Genomic DNA, 27,332 nt, shown 5'->3' on the forward strand with positions numbered 1-27,332 from the left:
TGAATTTTGCTTTTGAAAATCCATAAAAAATATATACTTATGCATATTTAGTAAACTGTCAACCATTTGGTGTTATATTGGGTATACTGTAGATTCCATTTTGTCTAAGTAATCTTGAGTGGCTTCAAAGAAGTCTCATTTTGACAAATTAAAAACTGTCAAAATGAAATTACAGGTTTTTCTCTTACCTTGCTTTTTTCTAAGAAACAATGAGTGGCTTCAAAGAATAGGCTCTTTTTGACAAACAAAAAAGTCAACAATTAATTGCAGGTTTTTGTTTTTTTCTTTCTTCTTGGTCTGTATGCATAAGTTGCACACAGTATGAGACAAGTCTTAGGTTCCAACTATCAGAAAAGTTCAAACTCTATAGGAACCCCTAAATCTTGGCACTGAACTTTCCAAATATGCATACTTGGACAAAAATTTACCTTAAGGAAACATTTTAGCTATGCTACCAATACATTTTTAAATTGTTATGGTATTTTTAAAATGTAACATCTTTTTTTCCAGCCTATTGCATTTTTTTATTAAATAATTTGAGTTTTACTTTAAAAATGGTAAAATCTGAATAAGAAATTATTTAACTTGTGGCTTGTTGGTCTGGGTGTATGATTTTTGCTTTGGGTGCAAAAGGCCCCAGATTCATATCCTGGATAAGCCTGTTTTCTCAGGTTCTTTAAAAGTGCTTAGTTCTATTATCTGATAGTATTTTAAAATACTTACTAATGTATTCCAACAGTTTCACTTCCAATTTTATTAGTATACATGAAAAAGCGTTAACAGTTGGCTCGTTGGTCTAGGGGTATGATTCTATCCTAGGGTGCGAGAGGTCCCGGGTTCAAATCCTGGACGAGCCCATCTTCTCAGGTTCTTTTAAATCCCATGGTTCCATTATCTTATTGATGTCAAAAGCATCAAGTGAATTTTGCTTTTGCCAATCCATCAAAAAAGTATATACTTATGCATATTTAGTAAACTGTCAACCATTTGGTGGTATATTGGGTATACTGTAGATTCCATTTTGTCTAAGTAACCTTGAGTGGCTTCAAGAAGTCTCATTTTGACAAATAAAAAACTGTCAAAATGAAATTGCAGGTTTTTCCTCTTACCTTGCTTTTTTCTAAGAAACAATGAGTGGCTTAAAAGATTAGGCTCTTTTTGACAAACAAAAAGGTCAACAATTAATTGCAGGTTTTTGTTTTTTTTCTTTCTTCTTGGTCTGTATGCTTAAGTTGCACACAGTAAGAGACAAGTCTTAGGTTCCAACTATCATAAAAGTTCAAACTCTATAGGAACCCCTAAATCTTGGCACTGAACTTTCCAAATATGCATACTTGGACAAAAATGTACCTTAAGGAAACATTTTAGCTATGCTACCAATACATTTTTTAATTGTTATGGTATTTTTAAAATGTAACATCTTTTTTTCCAGCGTATTGCATTTTTTTATTAAATAATTTGAGTTTTACTTTAAAAATGGTAAAATCTGAATAAGAAATTATTTAACTTATGGCTTGTTGGTCTCGGTGTATGATTTTTGCTTTGGGTGCAAATGGCCCCAGATTCATATCCTGGATAAGCCTGTTTTCTCAGGTTCTTTAAAAGTGCTTAGTTCTATTATCTGATAGTATTTTAAAATACTTACTAATGTATTCCAACAGTTTCACTTCCAATTTTATTAGTGTACATGAAAAAGCATTAACAGTTGGCTCGTTGGTCTAGGGGTATGATTCTTGATTAGGGTGCGAGAGGTCCCGGGTTCAAATCCCGGACGAGTCCATCTTCTCAGGTTCTTTTAAATCCCATGGTTCCATTATCTGATTGATGTCAAAAGCATCAAGTGAATTTTGCTTTTGAAAATCCATACAAAAATATATACTTATGCATATTTAGTAAACTGTCTACCGTTTGGTGGTATATTGGGTATACTGTAGATTCCATTTTGTCTAAGTAATCTTGAGTGGCTTCAAAGAAGTCTCATTTTGACAAATTAAAAACTGTCAAAATGAAATTACAGGTTTTTCTCTTACCTTGCTTTTTTCTAAGAAACAATGAGTGGCTTCAAAGAATAGGCTCTTTTTGACAAACAAGAAGGTCAACAATTAATTGCAGGTTTTTGTTTTTTCTTTCTTCTTGGTCTGTATGCTTAAGTGGCACACAGTATGAGACAAGTCTTAGGTTCCAACTATCAGAAAAGTTCAAACTCTATAGGAACCCCTAAATCTTGGCACTGAACTTTCCAAATATGCATACTTGGACAAAAATTTACCTTAAGGAAACATTTTAGCTATGCTACCAATACATTTTTAAATTGTTATGGTATTTTTAAAATGTAACATCTTTTTTTCCAGCTTATTGCATTTTTTTATTAAATAATTTGAGTTTTACTTTAAAAATGGTAAAATCTGAATAAGAAATTATTTAACTTGTGGCTTGTTGGTCTGGGTGTATGATTTTTGCTTTGGGTGCAAAAGGCCCCAGATTCATATCCTGGATATGCCTGTTTTCTCAGGTTCTTTAAAAGTGCTTAGTTCTATTATCTGATAGTATTTTAAAATACTTACTAATGTATTCCAACAGTTTCACTTCCAATTTTATTAGTATACATGAAAAAGCATTAACAGTTGGCTCGTTGGTCTAGGGGTATGATTCTCGCTTAGGGTGCGAGAGGTCCTGGGTTCAAATCCCGGACGAGCCCATCTTCTCAGGTTCTTTTAAATCCCATGGTTCCATTATCTTATTGATGTCAAAAGCATCAAGTGAATTTTGCTTTTGCCAATCCATCAAAAAAGTATATACTTATGCATATTTAGTAAACTGTCAACCATTTGGTGGTATATTGGGTATACTGTAGATTCCATTTTGTCTAAGTAACCTTCAGTGGCTTCAAGAAGTCTAATTTTGACAAATAAAAAACTGTCAAAATGAAATTGCAGGTTTTTATCTTACCTTGCTTTTTTCTAAGAAACAATGAGTGGCTTAAAAGAATAGGCTCTTTTTGACAAACAAAAAGGTCAACAATTAATTGCAGGTTTTTGTTTTTTTTCTTTCTTCTTGGTCTGTATGCTTAAATTGCACACAGTAAGAGACAAGTCTTAGGTTCCAACTATCATAAAAGTTCAAACTCTATAGGAACCCCTAAATCTTGGCACTGAACTTTCCAAATATGCATACTTGGACAGAAATTTACCTTAAGGAAACATTTTAGCTATGCTACCAATTCATTTTTTAATTGTTATGGTATTTTTAAAATGTAACATCTTTTTTTCCAGCGTATTGCATTTTTTTATTAAATAATTTGAGTTTTACTTTAAAAATGGTAAAATCTGAATAAGAAATTATTTAACTTGTGGCTTGTTGGTTTGGGTGTATGATTTTTGCTTTGGGTGCAAAAGGCCCCAGATTCATATCCTGGATAAGCCTGTTTTCTCAGGTTCTTTAACAGTGCTTAGTTCTATTATCTGATAGTATTTTAAAATACTTACTAATGTATTCCAACAGTTTCACTTCCAATTTTATTAGTATACATGAAAAAGAATTAGCAGTTGGCTCGTTGGTCTAGGGGTATGATTCTCGCTAAGGGTGCGAAAGTTCCCGGGTTCAAATCCCGGACGAGCCCATCTTCTCAGGTTCTTTTAAATCCCATGGTTCCATTATCTGATTGATGTCAAAAGCATCAAGTGAATTTTGCTTTCGCCAATCCATCAAAAAAGTATATACTTATGCATATTTAGTAAACTGTCAACCATTTGGTGGTATATTGGGTATACTGTAGATTCCATTTTGTCTAAGTAACCTTCAGTGGCTTCAAGAAGTCTCATTTTGACAAATAAAAAACTGTCAAAATGAAATTGCAGGTTTTTCCTCTTACCTTGCTTTTTTGTAAGAAACAATGAGTGGCTTAAAAGAATAGGCTCTTTTTGACAAACAAAAAGGTCAACAATTAATTGCAGGTTTTTGTTTTTTTTCTTTCTTCTTGGTCTGTATGCTTAAGTTGCACACAGTAAGAGACAAGTCTTAGGTTCCAACTATCAGAAAAGTTCAAACTCTATATTAACCCCTAAATCTTGGCACTGAACTTTCCAAATATGCATACTTGGACAAAAATTTACCTTAAGGAAACATTTTAGCTATGCTACCAATACATTTTTAAATTGTTATGGTATTTTTAAAATGTAACATCTTTTTTTCAAGCGTTTTGCATTTTTTTATTAAATAATTTGAGTTTTACTTTTAAAATGGTAAAATCTGAATAAGAAATTATTTAACTTGTGGCTTGTTGGTCTGGGTGTATGATTTTTGCTTTGGGTGCAAAAGGCCCCAGATTCATATCCTGGATAAGCCTGTTTTCTCAGGTTCTTTAAAAGTGCTTAGTTCTATTATCTGATAGTATTTTAAAATACTTACTAATGTATTCCAACAGTTTCACTTCCAATTTTATTAGTATACATGAAAACGCGTTAACAGTTGGCTCGTTGGTCTAGGGGTATGATTCTCGCTTAGGGCGCGAGAGGTCCCGGGTTCAAATCCCGGACGAGCCCAACTTCTCAGGTTCTTTTAAATCCCATGGTTCCATTGTCTTATTGATGTCAAAAGCATCAAGTGAATTTTGCTTTTGCCAATCCATCAAAAAAGTATATACTTATGCATATTTAGTAAACTGTCAACCATTTGGTGGTATATTGGGTATACTGTAGATTCCATTTTGTCTAAGTAATCTTGAGTGGCTTCAAAGAAGTCTCATTTTGACAAATTAAAAACTTTCAAAATGAAATTACAGGTTTTTCTCTTACCTTGCTTTTTTCTAAGAAACAATGAGTGGCTTCAAAGAATAGGCTCTTTTTTACAAACAAAAAGGTCAACAATTAATTGCAGGTTTTTGTTTTTTCTTTCTTCTTGGTCTGTATGCTTAAGTTGCACACTATTAAATAATTTGAGTTTTACTTTTAAAATGGTAAAATCTGAATAAGAAATTATTTAGCTTGTGGCTTGTTGGTCTGGGTGTATGATTTTTGCTTTGGGTGCAAAAGGCCCCAGATTCATATCCTGGATAAGCCTGTTTTCTCAGGTTCTTTAAAAGTGCTTAGTTCTATTATCTGATAGTATTTTAAAATACTTACTAATGTATTCCAACAGTTTCACTTCCAATTTTATTAGTATACATGAAAACGCGTTAACAGTTGGCTCGTTGTTCTAGGGGTATGATTCTCGCTTAGGGTGCGAGAGGTCCCGGGTTCAAATCCCGGACGAGCCCATCTTCTCAGGTTCTTTTAAATCCAATGGTTCCATTATCTTATTGATGTCAAAAGCATCAAGTGAATTTTGCTTTTGCCAATCCATCAAAAAAGTATATACTTATGCATATTTAGTAAACTGTCAACCATTTGGTGGTATATTGGGTATACTGTAGATTCCATTTTGTCTAAGTAACCTTCAGTGGCTTCAAGAAGTCTCATTTTGACAAATAAAAAACTGTCAAAATGAAATTGCAGGTTTTTATCTTACCTTGCTTTTTTCTAAGAAACAATGAGTGGCATAAAAGAATAGGCTCTTTTTGACAAACAAAAAGGTCAACAATTAATTGCAGGTTTTTGTTTTTTTTCTTTCTTCTTGGTCTGTATGCTTAAGTTGCACACAGTAAGAGACAAGTCTTTGGTTCCAACTATCATAAAAGTTCAAACTCTATAGGAACCCCTAAATCTTGGCACTGAACTTTCCAAATATGCATACTTGGACAAAAATTTACCTTAAGGAAACATTTTAGCTATGCTACCAATACATTTTTTAATTGTTATGGTATTTTTAAAATGTAACATCTTTTTTTCCAGCGTATTGCATTTTTTTTATTAAATAATTTGAGTTTTACTTTAAAAATGGTAACATCTGAATAAGAAATTATTTAACTTGTGGCTTGTTGGTCTGGGTGTATGATTTTTGCTTTGGGTGCAAAAGGCCCCAGATTCATATCCTGGATAAGCCTGTTTTCTCAGGTTCTTTAAAAGTGCTTAGTTCTATTATCTGATAGTATTTTAAAATACTTACTAATGTATTCCAACAGTTTCACTTCCAATTTCATTAGTATACATGAAAAATGCATGAACAGTTGGCACATTGGTCTAGGGGTATGATTCTCGCTTAGGGTGCGAGAGGTCCCGGGTTCAAATCCCGGACGAGCCCATCTTCTCAGGTTCTTTTAAATCCCATGGTTCCATTATCTTATTGATGTCAAAAGCATCAAGTGAATTTTGCTTATGCCAATCCATCAAAAAAGTATATACTTATGCATATTTAGTAAACTGTCAACCATTTGGTGGTATATTGGGTATACTGTAGATTCCATTTTGTCAAAGTAATCTTGAGTGGCTTCAAAGAAGTCTCATTTAGACAAATTAAAAACTGTCAAAATGAAATTACAGGTTTTTCTCTTACCTTGCTTTTTTCTAAGAAACAATGAGTGGCTTCAAAGTATAGGCTCTTTTTGACAAACAAAAAGGTCAACAATTAATTGCAGGTTTTTGTTTTTTTTCTTTCTTCTTGGTCTGTATGCTTAAGTTGCACACAGTAAGAGACAAGTCTTAGGTTCCAACTATCATAAAAGTTCAAACTCTATAGGAACCCCTAAATCTTGGCACTGAACTTTCCAAATATGCATACTTGGACAAAAATTTACCTTAAGGAAACATTTTAGCTATGCTACCAATACATTTTTAATTGTTATGGTATTTTTAAAATGTAACATCTTTTTTTCCAGCGTATTGCATTTTTTTATTAAATAATTTGAGTTTTACTTTAAAAATGGTAAAATCTGAATAAGAAATTATTTAACTTGTGGCTTGTTGGTCTGGGTGTATGATTTTTGCTTTGGGTGCAAAAGGCCCCAGATTCATATCCTGGATAAGCCTGTTTTCTCAGGTTCTTTAAAAGTGCTTAGTTCTATTATCTGATAGTATTTTAAAATACTTACTAATGTATTCCAACAGTTTCACTTCCAATTTCATTAGTATACATGAAAAATGCATGAACAGTTGGCACATTGGTCTAGGGGTATGATTCTCGCTTAGGGTGCGAGAGGTCCCGGGTTCAAATCCCGGACGAGCCCATCTTCTCAGGTTCTTTTAAATCCCATGGTTCCATTATCTTATTGATGTCAAAAGCATCAAGTGAATTTTGCTTATGCCAATCCATCAAAAAAGTATATACTTATGCATATTTAGTAAACTGTCAACCATTTGGTGGTATATTGGGTATACTGTAGATTCCATTTTGTCAAAGTAATCTTGAGTGGCTTCAAAGAAGTCTCATTTAGACAAATTAAAAACTGTCAAAATGAAATTACAGGTTTTTCTCTTACCTTGCTTTTTTCTAAGAAACAATGAGTGGCTTCAAAGTATAGGCTCTTTTTGACAAACAAAAAGGTCAACAATTAATTGCAGGTTTTTGTTTTTTTTCTTTCTTCTTGGTCTGTATGCTTAAGTTGCACACAGTAAGAGACAAGTCTTAGGTTCCAACTATCATAAAAGTTCAAACTCTATAGGAACCCCTAAATCTTGGCACTGAACTTTCCAAATATGCATACTTGGACAAAAATTTTCCTTAAGGAAACATTTTAGCTATGCTACCAATACATTTTTAATTGTTATGGTATTTTTAAAATGTAACATCTTTTTTTCCAGCGTATTGCATTTTTTTATTAAATAATTTGAGTTTTACTTTAAAAATGGTAAAATCTGAATAAGAAATTATTTAACTTGTGGCTTGTTGGTTTGGGTGTATGATTTTTCCTTTGGGTGCAAAAGGCCCCAGATTCATATCCTGGATAAGCCTGTTTTCTCAGGTTCTTTAACAGTGCTTAGTTCTATTATCTGATAGTATTTTAAAATACTTACTAATGTATTCCAACAGTTTCACTTCCAATTTTATTAGTATACATGAAAAAGCGTTAACAGTTGGCTCGTTGGTCTAGGGGTATGATTCTCGCTTAGGGTGCGAGAGGTCCCGGGTTCAAATTCAGGACGAGCCCATCTTCTCAGGTTCTTTTAAATCCCATGGTTCCATTATCTTATTGATGTCAAAAGCATCAAGTGAATTTTGCTTTTGAAAATCCATACAAAAATATATACTTATGCATATTTAGTAAACTGTCTACCGTTTGGTGGTATATTGGGTATACTGTAGATTCCATTTTGTCTAAGTAATCTTGAGAGGCTTCAAAGAAGTCTCATTTTGACAAATTAAAAACTGTCAAAATGAAATTACAGGTTTTTCTCTTACCTTGCTTTTTTCTAAGAAACAATGAGTGGCTTCAAAGAATAGGCTCTTTTTGACAAACAAAAAGGTCAACAATTAATTGCAGGTTTTTGTTTTTTTCTTTCTTCTTGGTCTGTATGCTTAAGTTGCACACAGTATGAGACAAGTCTTAGGTTCCACCTATCAGAAAAGTTCAAACTCTATAGGAACTCCTAAATCTTGGCACTGAACTTTACAAATATGCATACTTGGACAAAAATGTACCTTAAGGAAACATTTTAGCTATGCTACCAATACATTTTTAAATTGTTATGGTATTTTTAAAATGTAACATCTTTTTTTCCAGCTTACTGCATTTTTTTATTAAATAATTTGAGTTTTACTTTAAAAATGGTAAAATCTGAATAAGAAATTATTTAACTTGTGGCTTGTTGGTCTGGGTGTATGATTTTTGCTTTGGGTGCAAAAGGCCCCAGATTCATATCCTGGATAAGCCTGTTTTCTCAGGTTCTTTAAAAGTGCTTAGTTCTATTATCTGATAGTATTTTAAAATACTTACTAATGTATTCCAACAGTTTCACTTCCAATTTTATTAGTATACATGAAAAAGCATTAACAGTTTGCTCGTTGGTCTAGGGGTATGATTCTATCCTAGGGTGCGAGAGGTCCCGGGTTCAAATCCCGGACGAGCCCATCTTCTCAGATTCTTTTAAATCCCATGGTTCCATTATCTGATTGATGTCAAAAGCATCAAGTGAATTTTGCTTTTGAAAATCCATAAAAAATATATACTTATGCATATTTAGTAAACTGTCAACCATTTGGTGGTATATTGGGTATACTGTAGATTCCATTTTGTCTAAGTAACCTTGAGTGGCTTCAAGAAGTCTCATTTTGACAAATAAAAAACTGTCAAAATGAAATTGCAGGTTTTTCCTCTTACCTTGCTTTTTTCTAAGAAACAATGAGTGGCTTAAAAGATTAGGCTCTTTTTGACAAACAAAAAGGTCAACAATTAATTGCAGGTTTTTTTTTTTTTCTTTCTTCTTGGTCTGTATGCTTAAGTTGCACACAATAAGAGACAAGTCTTAGGTTCCAACTATCATAAAAGTTCAAACTCTATAGGAACCCCTAAATCTTGGCACTGAACTTTCCAAATATGCATACTTGGACAAAAATGTACCTTAAGGAAACATTTTAGCTATGCTACCAATACATTTTTTAATTGTTATGGTATTTTTAAAATGTAACATCTTTTTTTCCAGCGTATTGCATTTTTTTATTAAATAATTTGAGTTTTACTTTAAAAATGGTAAAATCTGAATAAGAAATTATTTAACTTATGGCTTGTTGGTCTCGGTGTATGATTTTTGCTTTGGGTGCAAAAGGCCCCAGATTCATATCCTGGATAAGCCTGTTTTCTCAGGTTCTTTAAAAGTGCTTAGTTCTATTATCTGATAGTATTTTAAAATACTTACTAATGTATTCCAACAGTATCACTTCCAATTTCATTAGTATACATAAAAAATGCATGAACAGTTGGCTCGTTGGTCTAGGAATATGATTCTCGCTTAGGGTGCGAGAGGTCCCGGGTTCAAATCCCGGACGAGCCCATCTTCTCAGATTCTTTTAAATCCCATGGTTCCATTATCTGATTGATGTCAAAAGCATCAAGTGAATTTTGCTTTTGAAAATCCATAAAAAATATATACTTATGCATATTTAGTAAACTGTCAACCATTTGGTGGTATATTGGGTATACTGTAGATTCCATTTTGTCTAAGTAATCTTGAGTGGCTTCAAAGAAGTCTCATTTTGACAAATTAAAAACTGTCAAAATGAAATTACAGGTTTTTCTCTTACCTTGCTTTTTTCTAAGAAACAATGAGTGGCTTCAAAGAATAGGCTCTTTTTGACAAACAAAAAGGTCAACAATTAATTGCAGGTTTTTGTTTTTTTCTTTCTTCTTGGTCTGTATGCATAAATTGCACACAGTATGAGACAAGTCTTAGGTTCCAACTATCATAAAAGTTCAAACTCTATAGGAACCCCTAAATCTTGGCACTGAACTTTCCAAATATGCATACTTGGACAAAAATTTACCTTAAGGAAACATTTTAGCTATGCTACCAATACATTTTTAAATTGTTATGGTATTTTTAAAATGTAACATCTTTTTTTCCAGCCTATTGCATTTTTTTATTAAATAATTTGAGTTTTACTTTAAAAATGGTAAAATCTGAATAAGAAATTATTTAACTTGTGGCTTGTTGGTCTGGGTGTATGATTTTTGCTTTGGGTGCAAAAGGCCCCAGATTCATATCCTGGATAAGCCTGTTTTCTCAGGTTCTTTAAAAGTGCTTAGTTCAATTATCTGATAGTATTTTAAAATACTTACTAATGTATTCCAACAGTTTCACTTCCAATTTTATTAGTATACATGAAAAAGCATTAACAGTTGGCTCGTTGGTCTAGGGGTTTGATTCTCGCTTAGGGTGTGAGAGGTCCCGGGTTCAAATCCCGGACGAGCCCATCTTCTCAGGTTCTTTTAAATCCCATGGTTCCATTATCTTATTGATGTCAAAAGCATCAAGTGAATTTTGCTTTTGCCAATCCATCAAAAAAGTATATACTTATGCATATTTAGTAAACTGTCAACCATTTGGTGGTATATTGGGTATACTGTAGATTCCATTTTGTCTAAGTAACCTTCAGTGGCTTCAAGAAGTCTCATTTTGACAAATAAAAAACTGTCAAAATGAAATTGCAGGTTTTTTATCTTACCTTGCTTTTTTCTAAGAAACAATGAGTGGCTTAAAAGAATAGGCTCTTTTTGACAAACAAAAAGGTCAACAATTAATTGCAGGTTTTTTGTTTTTTTTCTTTCTTCTTGGTCTGTATGCTTAAGTTGCACACAGTAAGAGACAAGTCTTAGGTTCCAACTATCATAAAAGTTCAAACTCTATAGGAACCCCTAAATCTTGGCACTGAACTTTCCAAATATGCATACTTGGACAAAAATTTACCTTAAGGAAACATTTTAGCTATGCTACCAATACATTTTTAAATTGTTATGGTATTTTTAAAATGTAACATCTTTTTTTCCAGCCTATTGCATTTTTTTATTAAATAATTTGAGTTTTACTTTAAAAATGGTAAAATCTGAATAAGAAATTATTTAACTTGTGGCTTGTTGGTCTTGGTGTATGATTTTTGCTTTGGGTGCAAAAGGCCCCAGATTCATATCCTGGATAAGCCTGTTTTCTCAGGTTCTTTAAAAGTGCTTAGTTCTATTATCTGATAGTATTTTAAAATACTTACTAATGTATTCCAACAGTTTCATTTCCAATTTTATTAGTATACATGAAAAAGCATTAACAGTTGGCTCGTTGGTCTAGGGGTATGATTCTCGCGTAGGGTGCGAGAGGTCCCAGGTTCAAATCCTGGATGAGCCCATCTTCTCAGGTTCTTTTAAATCCCATGGTTCCATTATCTTATTGATGTCAAAAGCATCAAGTGAATTTTGCTTTTGCCAATCCATCAAAAAAGTATATACTTATGCATATTTAGTAAACTGTCAACCATTTGGTGGTATATTGGGTATACTGTAGATTCCATTTTGTCTAAGTAACCTTAAGTGGCTTCAAGAAGTCTCATTTTGACAAATAAAAAACTGTCAAAATGAAATTGCAGGTTTTTCCTCTTACCTTGCTTTTTTCTAAGAAACAATGAGTGGCTTAAAAGATTAGGCTCTTTTTGACAAACAAAAAGGTCAACAATTAATTGCAGGTTTTTGTTTTTTTTCTTTCTTCTTGGTCTGTATGCTTAAGTTGCACACAGTAAGAGACAAGTCTTAGGTTCCAACTATCATAAAAGTTCAAACTCTATAGGAACCCCTAAATCTTGGCACTGAACTTTCCAAATATGCATACTTGGACAAAAATTTACCTTAAGGAAACATTTTAGCTATGCTACCAATACATTTTTAATTGTTATGGTATTTTTAAAATGTAACATCTTTTTTTCCAGCGTATTGCATTTTTTTATTAAATAATTTGAGTTTTACTTTAAAAATGGTAAAATCTGAATAAGAAATTATTTAACTTGTGGCTTGTTGGTTTGGGTGTATGATTTTTGCTTTGGGTGCAAAAGGCCCCAGATTCATATCCTGGATAAGCCTGTTTTCTCAGGTTCTTTAACAGTGCTTAGTTCTATTATCTGATGGTATTTTAAAATACTTACTAATGTATTCCAACAGTTTCACTTCCAATTTTATTAGTGTACATGAAAAAGCATTAACAGTTGGCTTGTTGGTCTAGGGGTATGATTCTTGATTAGGGTGCGAGAGGTCCCGGGTTCAAATCCCGGACAAGTCCATCTTCTCAGTTTCTTTTAAATCCTATGGTTCCATTATCTGATTGATGTCAAAAGCATCAAGTGAATTTTGCTTTTGAAAATCCATACAAAAATATATACTTATGCATATTTAGTAAACTGTCTACCGTTTGGTGGTATATTGGGTATACTGTAGATTCCATTTTGTCTAAGTAATCTTGAGTGGCTTCAAAGAAGTCTCATTTTGACAAATTAAAAACTGTCAAAATGAAATTACAGGTTTTTCTCTTACCTTGCTTTTTTCTAAGAAACAATGAGTGGCTTCAAAGAATAGGCTCTTTTTGACAAACAAAAAGGTCAACAATTAATTGCAGGTTTTTGTTTTTTTCTTTCTTCTTGGTCTGTATGCTTAAGTTGCACACAGTATGAGACAAGTCTTAGGTTCCACCTATCAGAAAAGTTCAAACTCTATAGGAACCCCTAAATCTTGGCACTGAACTTTACAAATATGCATACTTGGACAAAAATTTACCTTAAGGAAACATTTTAGCTATGCTACCAATACATTTTTAAATAGTTATGGTATTTTTAAAATGTAACATCTTTTTTCCAGCATATTGCATTTTTTTAATTAAATAATTTGAGTTTTACTTTAAAAATGGTAAAATCTGAATAAGAAATTATTTAGCTTGTGGCTTGTTGGTCTGGGTGTATGATTTTTGCTTTGGGTGGAAAAGGCCCCAGGTACATATCCTGGATTAGCCTGTTTTCTCAGGTTCTTTAAAAGTGCTTAGTTCTATTATCTGATAGTATTTTAAAATACTTACTAATGTATTCCAACAGTTTCACTTCCAATTTTATTAGTATACATGAAAAAGCGTTAACAGTTGGCTCGTTGGTCTAGGGGTATGATTCTCGCTTAGGGTGCAAAAGGTCCCGGGTTCAAATCCAGGACGAGCCCATCTTCTCAGGTTCTTTTAAATCCCATGGTTCCATTATCTTATTGATGTCAAAAGCATCAAGTGAATTTTGCTTTTGCCAATCCATCAAAAAAGTATATACTTATGCATATTTAGTAAACTGTCAACCATTTGGTGGTATATTGGGTATACTGTAGATTCCATTTTGTCTAAGTAACCTTCAGTGGCTTCAAGAAGTCTCATTTTGACAAATAAAAAACTGTCAAAATGAAATTGCAGGTTTTTATCTTACCTTGCTTTTTTCTAAGAAACAATGAGTGGCTTAAAAGAATAGGCTCTTTTTGACAAACAAAAAGGTCAACAATTAATTGCAGGTTTTTGTTTTTTTTTCTTTCTTCTTGGTCTGTATGCTTAAGTTGCACACAGTAAGAGACAAGTCAGAGGTTCCAACTATCATAAAAGTTCAAACTCTATAGGAACCCCTAAATCTTGGCACTGAACTTTCCAAATATGCATACTTGGACAAAAATTTACCTTAAGGAAACATTTTAGCTATGCTACCAATACATTTTTTAATTGTTATGGTATTTTTAAAATGTAACATCTTTTTTTCCCAGCGTATTGCATTTTTTTATTAAATAATTTGAGTTTTACTTTAAAAATGGTAAAATCTGAATAAGAAATTATTTAACTTGTGGCTTGTTGGTCTGGGTGTATGATTTTTGCTTTGGGTGCAAAAGGCCCCAGATTCATATCCTGGATAAGCCTGTTTTCTCAGGTTCTTTAAAAGTGCTTAGTTCTATTATCTGATAGTATTTTAAAATACTTACTAATGTATTCCAACAGTTTCATTTCCAATTTTATTAGTATACATGAAAAAGCATTAACAGTTGGCTCATTGGTCTAGGGGTATGATTCTCGCTTAGGGTGCGAAAGTTCCCGGGTTCAAATCCCGGACGAGCCCATCTTCTCAGGTTCTTTTAAATCCCATGGTTCCATTATCTTATTGATGTCAAAAGCATCAAGTGAATTTTGCTTTTGCCAATCCATCAAAAAAGTATATACTTATGCATATTTAGTAAACTGTCAACCATTTGGTGGTATATTGGGTATACTGTAGATTCCATTTTGTCTAAGTAACCTTGAGTGGCTTCAAGAAGTCTCATTTTGACAAATAAAAAACTGTCAAAATGAAATTGCAGGTTTTTACTCTTACCTTGCTTTTTTCTAAGAAACAATGAGTGGCTTCAAAGAATAGGCTCTTTTTGACAAACAAGAAGGTCAACAATTAATTGCAGGTTTTTGTTTTTTCTTTCTTCTTGGTCTGTATGCTTAAGTTGCACACAGTATGAGACAAGTCTTAGGTTCCAACTATCAGAAAAGTTCAAACTCTATAGGAACCCCTAAATCTTGGCACTGAACTTTCCAAATATGCATACTTGGACAAAAATTTACCTTAAGGAAACATTTTAGCTATGCTACCAATACATTTTTAAATTGTTATGGTATTTTTAAAATGTAACATCTTTTTTTCCAGCTTATTGCATTTTTTTATTAAATAATTTGAGTTTTACTTTAAAATTGGTAAAATCTGAATAAGAAATTATTTAACTTGTGGCTTGTTGGTCTGGGTGTATGATTTTTGCTTTGGGTGCAAAAGGCCCCAGATTCATATCCTGGATAAGCCTGTTTTCTCAGGTTCTTTAACAGTGCTTAGTTCTATTATCTGATAGTATTTTAAAATACTTACTAATGTATTCCAACAGTTTCACTTCCAATTTTATTAGTATACATGAAAAAGCATTAGCAGTTGGCTCGTTGGTCTAGGGGTATGATTCTCGCTAAGGGTGCGAAAGTTCCCGGGTTCAAATCCCGGACGAGCCCATCTTCTCAGGTTCTTTTAAATCCCATGGTTCCATTATCTGATTGATGTCAAAAGCATCAAGTGAATTTTGCTTTCGCCAATCCATTAAAAAAGTATATACTTATGCATATTTAGTAAACTGTCAACCATTTGGTGGTATATTGGGTATACTGTAGATTCCATTTTGTCTAAGTAACCTTCAGTGGCTTCAAGAAGTCTCATTTTGACAAATAAAAAACTGTCAAAATGAAATTGCAGGTTTTTCCTCTTACCTTGCTTTTTTGTAAGAAACAATGAGTGGCTTAAAAGAATAGGCTCTTTTTGACAAACAAAAAGGTCAACAATTAATTGCAGGTTTTTGTTTTTTTTCTTTCTTCTTGGTCTGTATGCTTAAGTTGCACACAGTAAGAGACAAGTCTTAGGTTCCAACTATCAGAAAAGTTCAAACTCTATATTAACCCCTAAATCTTGGCACTGAACTTTCCAAATATGCATACTTGGACAAAAATTTACCTTAAGGAAACATTTTAGCTATGCTACCAATACATTTTTAAATTGTTATGGTATTTTTAAAATGTAACATCTTTTTTTCAAGCGTTTTGCATTTTTTTATTAAATAATTTGAGTTTTACTTTTAAAATGGTAAAATCTGAATAAGAAATTATTTAACTTGTGGCTTGTTGGTCTGGGTGTATGATTTTTGCTTTGGGTGCAAAAGGCCCCAGATTCATATCCTGGATAAGCCTGTTTTCTCAGGTTCTTTAAAAGTGCTTAGTTCTATTATCTGATAGTATTTTAAAATACTTACTAATGTATTCCAACAGTTTCACTTCCAATTTTATTAGTATACATGAAAACGCGTTAACAGTTGGCTCGTTGGTGTAGGGGTATGATTCTCGCTTAGGGCGCGAGAGGTCCCGGGTTCAAAACCCGGGCGAGCCCAACTTCTCAGGTTCTTTTAAATCCCATGGTTCCATTATCTTATTGATGTCAAAAGCATCAAGTGAATTTTGCTTTTGCCAATCCATCAAAAAAGTATATACTTATGCATATTTAGTAAACTGTCAACCATTTGGTGGTATATTGGGTATACTGTAGATTCCATTTTGTCTAAGTAATCTTGAGTGGCTTCAAAGAAGTCTCATTTTGACAAATTAAAAACTTTCAAAATGAAATTACAGGTTTTTCTCTTACCTTGCTTTTTTCTAAGAAACAATGAGTGGCTTCAAAGAATAGGCTCTTTTTAACAAACAAAAAGGTCAACAATTAATTGCAGGTTTTTGTTTTTTCTTTCTTCTTGGTCTGTATGCTTAAATTGCACACTATTAAATAATTTGAGTTTTACTTTTAAAATGGTAAAATCTGAATAAGAAATTATTTAACTTGTGGCTTGTTGGTCTGGGTGTATGATTTTTGCTTTGGGTGCAAAAGGCCCCAGATTCATATACTGGATAAGCCTGTTTTCTCAGGTTCTTTAAAAGTGCTTAGTTCTATTATCTGATAGTATTTTTTCACTTCCAATTTTATTAGTATACATGAAAACGCGTTAACAGTTGGCTCGTTGGTCTAGGGGTATGATTCTCGCTTAGGGCGCGAGAGGTCCCGGGTTCAAATCCCGGCCGAGCCCAACTTCTCAGGTTCTTTTAAATCCCATGGTTCCATTATCTTATTGATGTCAAAAGCATCAAGTGAATTTTGCTTTTGCCAATCCATCAAAAAAGTATATACTTATGCATATTTAGTAAACTGTCAACCATTTGGTGGTATATTGGGTATACTGTAGATTCCATTTTGTCTAAGTAACCTTCAGTGGCTTCAAGAAGTCTCATTTTGACAAATAAAAAACTGTCAAAATGAAATTGCAGGTTTTTATCTTACCTTGCTTTTTTCTAAGAAACAATGAGTGGCTTAAAACAATAGGCTCTTTTTGACAAACAAAAAGGTCAACAATTAATTGCAGGTTTTTGTTTTTTTTCTTTCTTCTTGGTCTGTATGCTTAAGTTGCACACAGTAAGAGACAAGTCTTAGGTTCCAACTATCATAAAAGTTCAAACTCTATAGGAACCCCTAAATCTTGGCACTGAACTTTCCAAATATGCATACTTGGACAAAAATTTACCTTAAGGAAACATTTTAGCTATGCTACCAATACATTTTTTAATTGTTATGGTATTTTTAAAATGTAACATCTTTTTTTCCAGCGTATTGCATTTTTTTATTAAATAATTTGAGTTTTACTTTAAAAATGGTAAAATCTGAATAAGAAATTATTTAACTTGTGGCTTGTTGATCTGGGTGTATGATTTTTGCTTTGGGTGCAAAAGGCCCCAGATTCATATCCTGGATAAGCCTGTTTTCTCAGGTTTTTAAAAGTGCTTAGTTCTATTATCTGATAGTATTTTAAAATACTTACTAATGTATTCCAACAGTTTCACTTCCAATTTCATTAGTATACATGAAAAATGCATGAACAGTTGGCACGTTGGTCTAGGGGTATGATTCTCGCTTAGGGTGTGAGAGGTCCCGGGTTCAAATCCTGGACGAGCCTATCTTCTCAGTTTATTTTAAATCCCATGGTTCCATTAACTGATTGATGTCAAAAGCATCAAGTGAATTTTGCTTTTGAAAATCCATAAAAAATATATATACTTATGCATATTTAGTAAACTGTCTACCATTTGGTGGTATATTGGGTATACTGTAGATTCCATTTTGTCTAAGTAATCTTGAGTGGCTTCAAAGAAGTCTCATTTTGACAAATAAAAAACTTTCAAAATGAAATTACAGGTTTTTCTCTTACCTTGCTTTTTTCTAAAAAAACAATGAGTGGCTTCAAAGAATAGGCTCTTTTTGACAAACAAAAAGGTCAACAATTAATTGCAGGTTTTTGTTTTTTCTTTCTTCTTGGTCTGTATGCTTAAGTTGCACACAGTATGAGACAAGTCTTAGGTTCCAACTATCAGAAAAGTTCAAACTCTATAGGAACCCCTAAATCTTGGCACTGAACTTTCCAAATATGCATACTTGGACAAAAATTTACCTTAAGGAAACATTTTAGCTATGCTACCAATACATTTTTAAATTGTTATGGTATTTTTAAAATGTAACATCTTTTTTTCCAGCTTATTGCATTTTTTTATTAAATAATTTGAGTTTTACTTTAAAAATGGTAAAATCTGAATAAGAAATTATTTAACTTGTGGCTTGTTGGTCTGGGTGTATGATTTTTGCTTTGGGTGCAAAAGGCCCCAGATTCATATCCTGGATAAGCCTGTTTTCTCAGGTTCTTTTAAAGTGCTTAGTTCTATTATCTGATAGTATTTTAAAATACTTACTAATGTATTCCAACAGTTTCACTTCCAATTTTATTAGTATACATGAAAAAGCATTAACAGTTGGCTCGTTGGTCTAGGGGTATGATTCTCGCTTAAGGTGCGAGAGGTCCCGGGTTGAAATCCCGGAGGAGCCCATCTTCTCAGGTTCTTTTAAATCCCATGCTTCCATTATCTTATTGATGTCAAAAGCATCAAGTGAATTTTGCTTTTGCCAATCCATCAAAAAAGTATATACTTATGCATATTTAGTAAACTGTCAACCATTTGGTGGTATATTGGGTATACTGTAGATTCCATTTTGTCTAAGTAACCTTCAGTGGCTTCAAGAAGTCTCATTTTGACAAATAAAAAACTGTCAAAATGAAATTGCAGGTTTTTATCTTACCTTGCTTTTTTCTAAGAAACAATGAGTGGCTTAAAAGAATAGGCTCTTTTTGACAAACAAAAAGGTCAACAATTAATTGCAGGTTTTTTTTTTTTTTTCTTTCTTCTTGGTCTGTATGCTTAAGTTGCACACAGTAAGAGACAAGTCTTAGGTTCCAACTATCATAAAAGTTCAAACTCTATAGGAACCCCTAAATCTTGGCACTGAACTTTCCAAATATGCATACTTGGACAAAAATTTACCTTAAGGAAACATTTTAGCTATGCTACCAATACATTTTTTTAATTGTTATGGTATTTTTAAAATGTAACATCTTTTTTTCCAGCGTATTGCATTTTTTTATTAAATAATTTGAGTTTTACTTTAAAAAAGGTAAAATCTGAATAAGAAATTATTTAACTTGTGGCTTGTTGGTCTGGGTGTATGATTTTTGCTTTGGGTGCAAAAGGCCCCAGATTCATATCCTGGATAAGCCTGTTTTCTCAGGTTCTTTAAAAGTGCTTAGTTCTATTATCTGATAGTATTTTAAAATACTTACTAATGTATTCCAACAGTTTCACTTCCAATTTCATTAGTATACATGAAAAATGCATGAACAGTTGGCACGTTGGTCTAGGGGTATGATTCTCGCTTAGGGTGTGAGAGGTCCCGGGTTCAAATCCTGGATGAGCCTATCTTCTCAGTTTGTTTTAAATCCCATGGTTCCATTAACTGATTGATGTCAAAAGCATCAAGTGAATTTTGCTTTTGAAAATCCATAAAAAAAATATATACTTATGCATATTTAGTAAACTGTCTACCATTTGGTGGTATATTGGGTATACTGTAGATTCCATTTTGTCTAAGTAATCTTGAGTGGCTTCAAAGAAGTCTCATTTTGACAAATTAAAAACTTTCAAAATGAAATTACAGGTTTTTCTCTTACCTTGCTTTTTTCTAAGAAACAATGAGTGGCTTCAAAGAATAGGCTCTTTTTGACAAACAAAAAGGTCAACAATTAATTGCAGGTTTTTGATTTTTCTTTCTTCCTGGTCTGTATGCTTAAGTTGCACACAGTATGAGACAAGTCTTAGGTTCCAACTATCAGAAAAGTTCAAACTCTATAGGAACCCCTAAATCTTGGCACTGAACTTTCCAAATATGCATACTTGGACAAAAATTTACCTTAAGGAAACATTTTAGCTATGCTACCAATACATTTTTAAATTGTTATGGTATTTTTAAAATGTAACATCTTTTTTTCCAGCTTATTGCATTTTTTTATTAAATAATTTGAGTTTTACTTTAAAAATGGTAATATCTGAATAAGAAATTATTTAACTTGTGGCTTGTTGGTCTGGGTGTATGATTTTTGCTTTGGGTGCAAAAGGCCCCAGATTCATATCCTGGATAAGCCTGTTTTCTCAGGTTCTTTAAAAGTGCTTAGTTCTATTATCTGATAGTATTTTAAAATACTTACTAATGTATTCCAACAGTTTCACTTCCAATTTTATTAGTATACATGAAAAAGCATTAACAGTTGGCTCGTTGGTCTAGGGGTATAATTCTCGCTTAGGGTGCGAGAGGTCCCGGGTTGAAATCCCGGACGAGCCCATCTTCTCAGGTTCTTTTAAATCCCATGCTTCCATTATCTTATTGATGTCAAAAGCATCAAGTGAATTTTGCTTTTGCCAATACATCAAAAAAGTATATACTTATGCATATTTAGTAAACTGTCAACCATTTGGTGGTATATTGGGTATACTGTAGATTCCATTTTGTCTAAGTAACCTTCAGTGGCTTCAAGAAGTCTCATTTTGACAAATAAAAAACTGTCAAAATGAAATTGCAGGTTTTTATCTTACCTTGCTTTTTTCTAAGAAACAATGAGTGGCTTCAAAGAATAGGCTCTTTTTGACAAACAAAAAGGTCAACAATTAATTGCAGGTTTTTGTTTTTTTTCTTTCTTCTTGGTCTGTATGCTTAAGTTGCACACAGTAAGAGACAAGTCTTAGGTTCCAACTATCATAAAAGTTCAAACTCTATAGGAACCCCTAAATCTTGGCACTGAACTTTCCAAATATGCATACTTGGACAAAAATTTACCTTAAGGAAACATTTTAGCTATGCTACCAATACATTTTTTAATTGTTATGGTATTTTTAAAATGTAACATCTTTTTTTCCAGCGTATTGCATTTTTTTATTAAATAATTTGAGTTTTACTTTAAAAATGGTAAAATCTGAATAAGAAATTATTTAACTTGTGGCTTGTTGGTCTGGGTGTATGATTTTTGCTTTGGGTGCAAAAGGCCCCAGATTCATATCCTGGATAAGCCTGTTTTCTCAGGTTCTTTAAAAGTGCTTAGTTCTATTATCTGATAGTATTTTAAAATACTTACTAATGTATTCCAACAGTTTCACTTCCAATTTCATTAGTATACATGAAAAATGCACGAACAGTTGGCACGTTGGTCTAGGGGTGTGATTCTCGCTTAGGGTGTGAGAGGTCCCGGGTTCAAATCCTGGATGAGCCTATCTTCTCAGTTTGTTTTAAATCCCATGGTTCCATTAACTGATTGATGTCAAAAGCATCAAGTGAATTTTGCTTTTGAAAATCCTTAAAAAAAATATATACTTATGCATATTTAGTAAACTGTTTACCATTTGGTGGTATATTGGGTATACTGTAGATTCCATTTTGTCTAAGTAATCTTGAGTGGCTTCAAAGAAGTCTCATTTTGACAAATTAAAAACTTTCAAAATGAAATTACAGGTTTTTCTCTTACCTTGCTTTTTTCTAAAAAAACAATGAGTGGCTTCAAAGAATAGGCTCTTTTTGATAAACAAAAAGGTCAACAATTAATTGCAGGTTTTTGTTTTTTCTTTCTTCTTGGTCTGTATGCTTAAGTTGCACACAGTATGAGACAAGTCTTAGGTTCCAACTATCAGAAAAGTTCAAACTCTATAGGAACCCCTAAATCTTGGCACTGAACTTTCCAAATATGCATACTTGGACAAAAATTTACCTTAAGGAAACATTTTAGCTATGCTACCAATACATTTTTAAATTGTTATGGTATTTTTAAAATGTAACATCTTTTTTTCCAGCTTATTGCATTTTTTTATTAAATAATTTGAGTTTTACTTTAAAAATGGTAAAATCTGAATAAGAAATTATTTAACTTGTGGCTTGTTGGTCTGGGTGTATGATTTTTGCTTTGGGTGCAAAAGGCCCCAGATTCATATCCTGGATAAGCCTGTTTTCTCAGGTTCTTTAGAAGTGCTTAGTTCTATTATCTGATAGTATTTAAAAATACTTACTAATGTATTCCAACAGTTTCACTTCCAATTTTATTAGTATACATGAAAAAGCGTTAACAGTTGGCTCGTTGGTCTAGGGGTATGATTCTCGCTTAGGGTGCGAGAGGTCCCGGGTTCAAATCCCGGACGAGCCCATCTTCTCAGGTTCTTTTAAATCCCATGGTTCCATTATCTTATTGATATCAAAAGCATCAAGTGAATTTTGCTTTTGCCAATCCATCAAAAAAGTATATACTTATGCATATTTAGTAAACTGTCAACCATTTGGTGGTATATTGGGTATACTGTAGATTCCATTTTGTCTAAGTAACCTTCAGTGGCTTCAAGAAGTCTCATTTTGACAAATAAAAAACTGTCAAAATGAAATTGCAGGTTTTTATCTTACCTTGCTTTTTTCTAAGAAACAATGAGTGGCTTAAAAGAATAGGCTCTTTTTGACAAACAAAAAGGTCAACAATTAATTGCAGGTTTTTTTTTTTTTCTTTCTTCTTGGTCTGTATGCTTAAGTTGCACACAGTAAGAGACAAGTCTTAGGTTCCAACTATTATAAAAGTTCAAACTCTATAGGAACCCCTAAATCTTGGCACTGAACTTTCCAAATATGCATACTTGGACAAAAATTTACCTTAAGGAAACATTTTAGCTATGCTACCAATACATTTTTAAATTGTTATGGTATTTTTAAAATGTAACATCTTTTTTTCCAGCTTATTGCATTTTTTTATTAAATAATTTGAGTTTTACTTTAAAAATGGTAAAATCTGAATAAGAAATTATTTAGCTTGTGGCTTGTTGGTCTGGGTGTATGATTTTTGCTTTGGGTGGAAAAGGCCCCAGGTTTATATCCTGGATTAGCCTGTTTTCTCAGGTTCTTTAAAAGTGCTTAGTTCTATTATCTGATAGTATTTTAAAATACTTACTAATGTATTCCAACAGTTTCACATCCAATTTCATTAGTATACATGAAAAATGCATGAACAGTTGGCTCGTGGGTCTAGGGGTATGATTCTCGCTTAGGGTGCGAGAGATACCGGGTTCAAATCCTGGACGAGCCTATTTTCTCAGATAATTCTAAATCCCATGGTTCCATTAACTGATTGATGTCAAAAGCATCAAGTGAATTTTGCTTTTGAAAATCCATAAAAAAATATATACTTATGCATATTTAGTAAACTGTCAACCATTTGGTGGTATATTGGGTATACTGTAGATTCCATTTTGTCTAAGTAATCTTGAGTGGCTTCAAAGAAGTCTCATTTTGACAAATTAAAAACTGTCAAAATGAAATTGCAGGTTTTACTCTTACCTTGCTTTTTTCTAAGAAACAATGAGTGGCTTCAAAGAATAGGCTCTTTTTGACAAACAAAAAGGTCAACAATTAATTGCAGGTTTTTGTTTTTTTCTTTCTTCTTGGTCTGTATGCTAAAGTTGCACACAGTATGAGACAAGTCTTAGGTTCCAACTATCAGAAAAGTTCAAACTCTATAGAAACCCCTAAATCTTGGCACTGAACTTTCCAAATATGCATACTTGGACAAAAATTTACCTTAAGGAAACATTTTAGCTATGCTACCAATACATTTTTAAATTGTTATGGTATTTTTAAAATGTAACATCTTTTTTTCCAGCTTATTGCATTTTTTTATTAAATAATTTGAGTTTTACTTTAAAAATGGTAAAATCTGAATAAGAAATTATTTAACTTGTGGCTTGTTGGTCTGGGTGTATAATTTTTGCTTTGGGTGCAAAAGGCCCCAGATTCATATCCTGGATAAGCCTGTTTTCTCAGGTTCTTTAAAAGTGCTTAGTTCTATTATCTGATAGTATTTTAAAATACTTATTAATGTATTCCAACAGTTTCACTTCCAATTTTATTAGTATACATGAAAAAGCATTAACAGTTGGCTCGTTGGTTTAGGGGTATGATTCTCGCTTAGGGTGCGAGAGGTCCCGGTTTCAAATCCCGGACGAGCCCATCTTCTCAGGTTCTTTTAAATCCCATGGTTCCATTATCTGATTGATGTCAAAAGCATCAAGTGAATTTTGCTTTTGAAAATCCATAAAAAAAATATATACTTATGCATATTTAGTAAACTGTCAACCATTTGGTGGTATATTGGGTATACTGTAGATTCCATTTTGTCTAAGTAATCTTCAGTGGCTTCAAAGAAGTCTCATTTTGACAAATTATAAACTGTCAAAATGAAATTACAGGTTTTTCTCTTACCTTGCTTTTTTCTAAGAAACAATGAGTGGCTTCAAAGAATAGGCTCTTTTTGACAAACAAAAAGGTCAACAATTAATTGCAGGTTTTTGTTTTTTTTCTTTCTTCTTGGTCTGTATGCTTAAGTTGCACACAGTAAGAGACAAGTCTTAGGTTCCAACTATCATAAAAGTTCAAACTCTATAGGAACCCCTAAATCTTGGCACTGAACTTTCCAAATATGCATACTTGGACAAAAATTTACCTTAAGGAAACATTTTAGCTATGCTACCAATACATTTTTAAATTGTTATGGTATTTTTAAAATGTAACTTCTTTTTTTCCAGCGTATTGCATTTTTTTTATTAAATAATTTGAGTTTTACTTTAAAAATGGTAAAATCTGAATAAGAAGTTATTTAGCTTGTGGCTTGTTGGTCTGAGTGTATGATTTTTGCTTTGGGTGGAAAAGGCCCCAAGTTCATATCCTGGATTAGCCTGTTTTCTCAGGTTCTTTAAAAGTGCTTAGTTCTATTATCTGATGGTATTTTAAAATACTTACTAATGTATTCCAACAGTTTCACTTCCAATTTCATTAGTATACATGAAAGATGCATTAACAGTTGGTTCGTTGGTCTAGGGGTATGATTCTCGCTTAGGGTGCGAGAGATCCCGGGTTCAAATCCTGGACGAGCCTACCTTCTCAGATTATTTTAAATCCCATTGTTCCATTAACTGATTGATGTCAAAAGCATCAACTGAATTTTACTTTTGAAAATCCATAAAAAAATATATACTTATGCATATTTAGTTTAGGTTTCCGAATCAAAAATATCCCTACCAAAGGGAGATTCAATGCGGCTTTCTGCAAAAAATGGGTCTCCATTTTAAATAAATGTTCCTATGACCTTATGCTTTTGATCATAGAGGAAGTCACACGGGAACTGGCAGTCATTCGGACTCAAATAGACACCTTTGAGTCCACTCATAAATCTACTTTGCCAATGGACACTTCCACAAACTGGTATGAGAAACTTACCGTTCAATTAGACAAATACCAGAAAGATTTGATTTCCTATAAACGCAATAAACTGGAAATTGTTAATAACGATTACGTCAAAATACAGGTCTATCCTTGGATCTCTGGCACATCGGTCCCCAGACGACCCGTGAGACGACGTCCTTTTAACCGTTTTAACGCACAATATCTGGACATGGATTCTTCCACAGATGGCACAGCTACAGCGAGGCGGGCAATGCAAGAGGACGTCGAGAAAGAAAAACAGCATACTCCAAACGGAGATGATATTTAATTTATCTGATCGTCAATTCACCCCCATGGAATTACAAGTCATGTCTAAAGGACTAAATTTTGTTCCTACTACCACATTAGACCCCTTCAACTGGAAAATTGAACAATACAAACTGGAACGACAACTTCGTCTTAGAGAGTACTTCTTTCAACATCCAACAACACCATCCACTAATACAACTATGCCACCAGCTCTCCGTGTTAAATCTAAATTTGATCCAGTTTCACAAAATAAATCCATCAAAATTTTTTCTAGGTCAGTAGATCATCAAGTTCAAAATACCATCAAACAGGCCAAACACGTCCATTCTAACTTAACGAAAACCGAATGGCAAGCCTTGACAGATCTGAGTAATTACGATGATATAGTCATACGCCCGGCAGATAAGGGCGGAGCTCTAGTAATACAAAATGTCCATGACTATATCGCTGAGCTTGATCGTCAATTATCAGATACTTACACTTACCGAAAACTATCTTCTGACCCCACTGCTGTTTACAAAAAGGAATTGGACAATATCCTGTCTCAGGCAGTCAAAGATGGCCATTTAACATCGGCACAACTTGAGTCTTTGTCCACACGCTGTCCAGTGGTACCAATACTGTATTCAGTACCCAAAATACATAAGGACACCAAGTCCCCTCCAGGACGTCCTATAATCTCGGCTAGAGGATCACTATATCAGAAAATTTCCATCTTTCTGGATTTTCACCTGCAACCATGTATTCAATCGGTTGATCACTGCCTTAAGGACACCACAGCACTTTTGAATAAACTGTCCACTCTTAATTCAGTTCCGAGTAGTTGCATACTAGCAACGATTGATGTAAAAAATTTATACACATGCATCCCTCAAGCTGATGGCCTCAAAGCTGTGGAAGCCCTAATACGAAATAATCCTTCATACACTGGACCCAATATTGACTTATTTTTAAGTTTACTCCAATTAACTTTACAAAGAAATTATTTTTTATTTAACAACAATTTTTATTTACAGCAGTCAGGCTGCTCCATGGGAAGCAACGTCTCGCCCTCATTCGCTAATAGCTTTATGCTGCGAATTGAGGACGAGCTGTTCCTGTCCAATGAAGCAGCTAAACCTAATGTACTGTTATATTTACGTTTCATAGATGATTTGTTATTATTTTGGACCGGACCACGTAACATGTTAGAATCTTTACTTGATACACACAACTTGTCTGATTCCCCTGTTAAATTCACGTACACCATACATGACAAAACTATCAGTTTTTTGGATGTACGGATTACATTACATGATGACAAAATTGTCACATCATTATTCACCAAGAGCACGGACAGAAACAATATCTTATTAGCGTCAAGTCATCATCCCATTTCCTTACGCAAGGGTCTCCCTTACTCGCAGATGCTGCGCCTTAAGCGTATCATCAGCGATGAAACTCAATTA

At 33.2% G+C, this 27,332-nt stretch overlaps 12 non-coding genes across 12 annotated transcripts; all 12 read left to right on the forward strand.

Moving 5' to 3' along the window:
• Positions 1-1,707: 1,707 nt before the first annotated feature.
• TRNAP-AGG (transfer RNA proline (anticodon AGG)) lies at positions 1,708-1,779 on the forward strand. The gene has a single exon. It is a non-coding gene; the product is annotated as a tRNA-Pro (tRNA).
• An 847-nt stretch (positions 1,780-2,626) lies between these two features.
• On the forward strand, positions 2,627-2,698 carry TRNAP-AGG (transfer RNA proline (anticodon AGG)). The gene has a single exon. It is a non-coding gene; the product is annotated as a tRNA-Pro (tRNA).
• Positions 2,699-4,469: 1,771 nt separating this feature from the next.
• TRNAP-AGG (transfer RNA proline (anticodon AGG)) lies at positions 4,470-4,541 on the forward strand. Its single transcript has one exon. It is a non-coding gene; the product is annotated as a tRNA-Pro (tRNA).
• A 641-nt stretch (positions 4,542-5,182) lies between these two features.
• TRNAP-AGG (transfer RNA proline (anticodon AGG)) lies at positions 5,183-5,254 on the forward strand. The gene has a single exon. It is a non-coding gene; the product is annotated as a tRNA-Pro (tRNA).
• A 4,534-nt stretch (positions 5,255-9,788) lies between these two features.
• On the forward strand, positions 9,789-9,860 carry TRNAP-AGG (transfer RNA proline (anticodon AGG)). The gene has a single exon. It is a non-coding gene; the product is annotated as a tRNA-Pro (tRNA).
• Positions 9,861-10,707: 847 nt separating this feature from the next.
• Positions 10,708-10,779, forward strand: TRNAP-AGG (transfer RNA proline (anticodon AGG)). Its single transcript has one exon. It is a non-coding gene; the product is annotated as a tRNA-Pro (tRNA).
• Positions 10,780-11,630: 851 nt separating this feature from the next.
• Positions 11,631-11,702, forward strand: TRNAP-AGG (transfer RNA proline (anticodon AGG)). The gene has a single exon. It is a non-coding gene; the product is annotated as a tRNA-Pro (tRNA).
• A 5,219-nt stretch (positions 11,703-16,921) lies between these two features.
• TRNAP-AGG (transfer RNA proline (anticodon AGG)) lies at positions 16,922-16,993 on the forward strand. Its single transcript has one exon. It is a non-coding gene; the product is annotated as a tRNA-Pro (tRNA).
• Positions 16,994-18,763: 1,770 nt separating this feature from the next.
• TRNAL-AAG (transfer RNA leucine (anticodon AAG)) lies at positions 18,764-18,835 on the forward strand. The gene has a single exon. It is a non-coding gene; the product is annotated as a tRNA-Leu (tRNA).
• Positions 18,836-22,450: 3,615 nt separating this feature from the next.
• TRNAP-AGG (transfer RNA proline (anticodon AGG)) lies at positions 22,451-22,522 on the forward strand. The gene has a single exon. It is a non-coding gene; the product is annotated as a tRNA-Pro (tRNA).
• Positions 22,523-24,291: 1,769 nt separating this feature from the next.
• Positions 24,292-24,363, forward strand: TRNAP-AGG (transfer RNA proline (anticodon AGG)). Its single transcript has one exon. It is a non-coding gene; the product is annotated as a tRNA-Pro (tRNA).
• An 852-nt stretch (positions 24,364-25,215) lies between these two features.
• Positions 25,216-25,287, forward strand: TRNAP-AGG (transfer RNA proline (anticodon AGG)). The gene has a single exon. It is a non-coding gene; the product is annotated as a tRNA-Pro (tRNA).
• Positions 25,288-27,332: the final 2,045 nt, after the last annotated feature.

Source organism: Pseudophryne corroboree, chromosome 3 (genome assembly GCF_028390025.1).
Source record: "Pseudophryne corroboree isolate aPseCor3 chromosome 3, aPseCor3.hap2, whole genome shotgun sequence".
NCBI lineage: Eukaryota > Metazoa > Chordata > Amphibia > Anura > Myobatrachidae > Pseudophryne > Pseudophryne corroboree.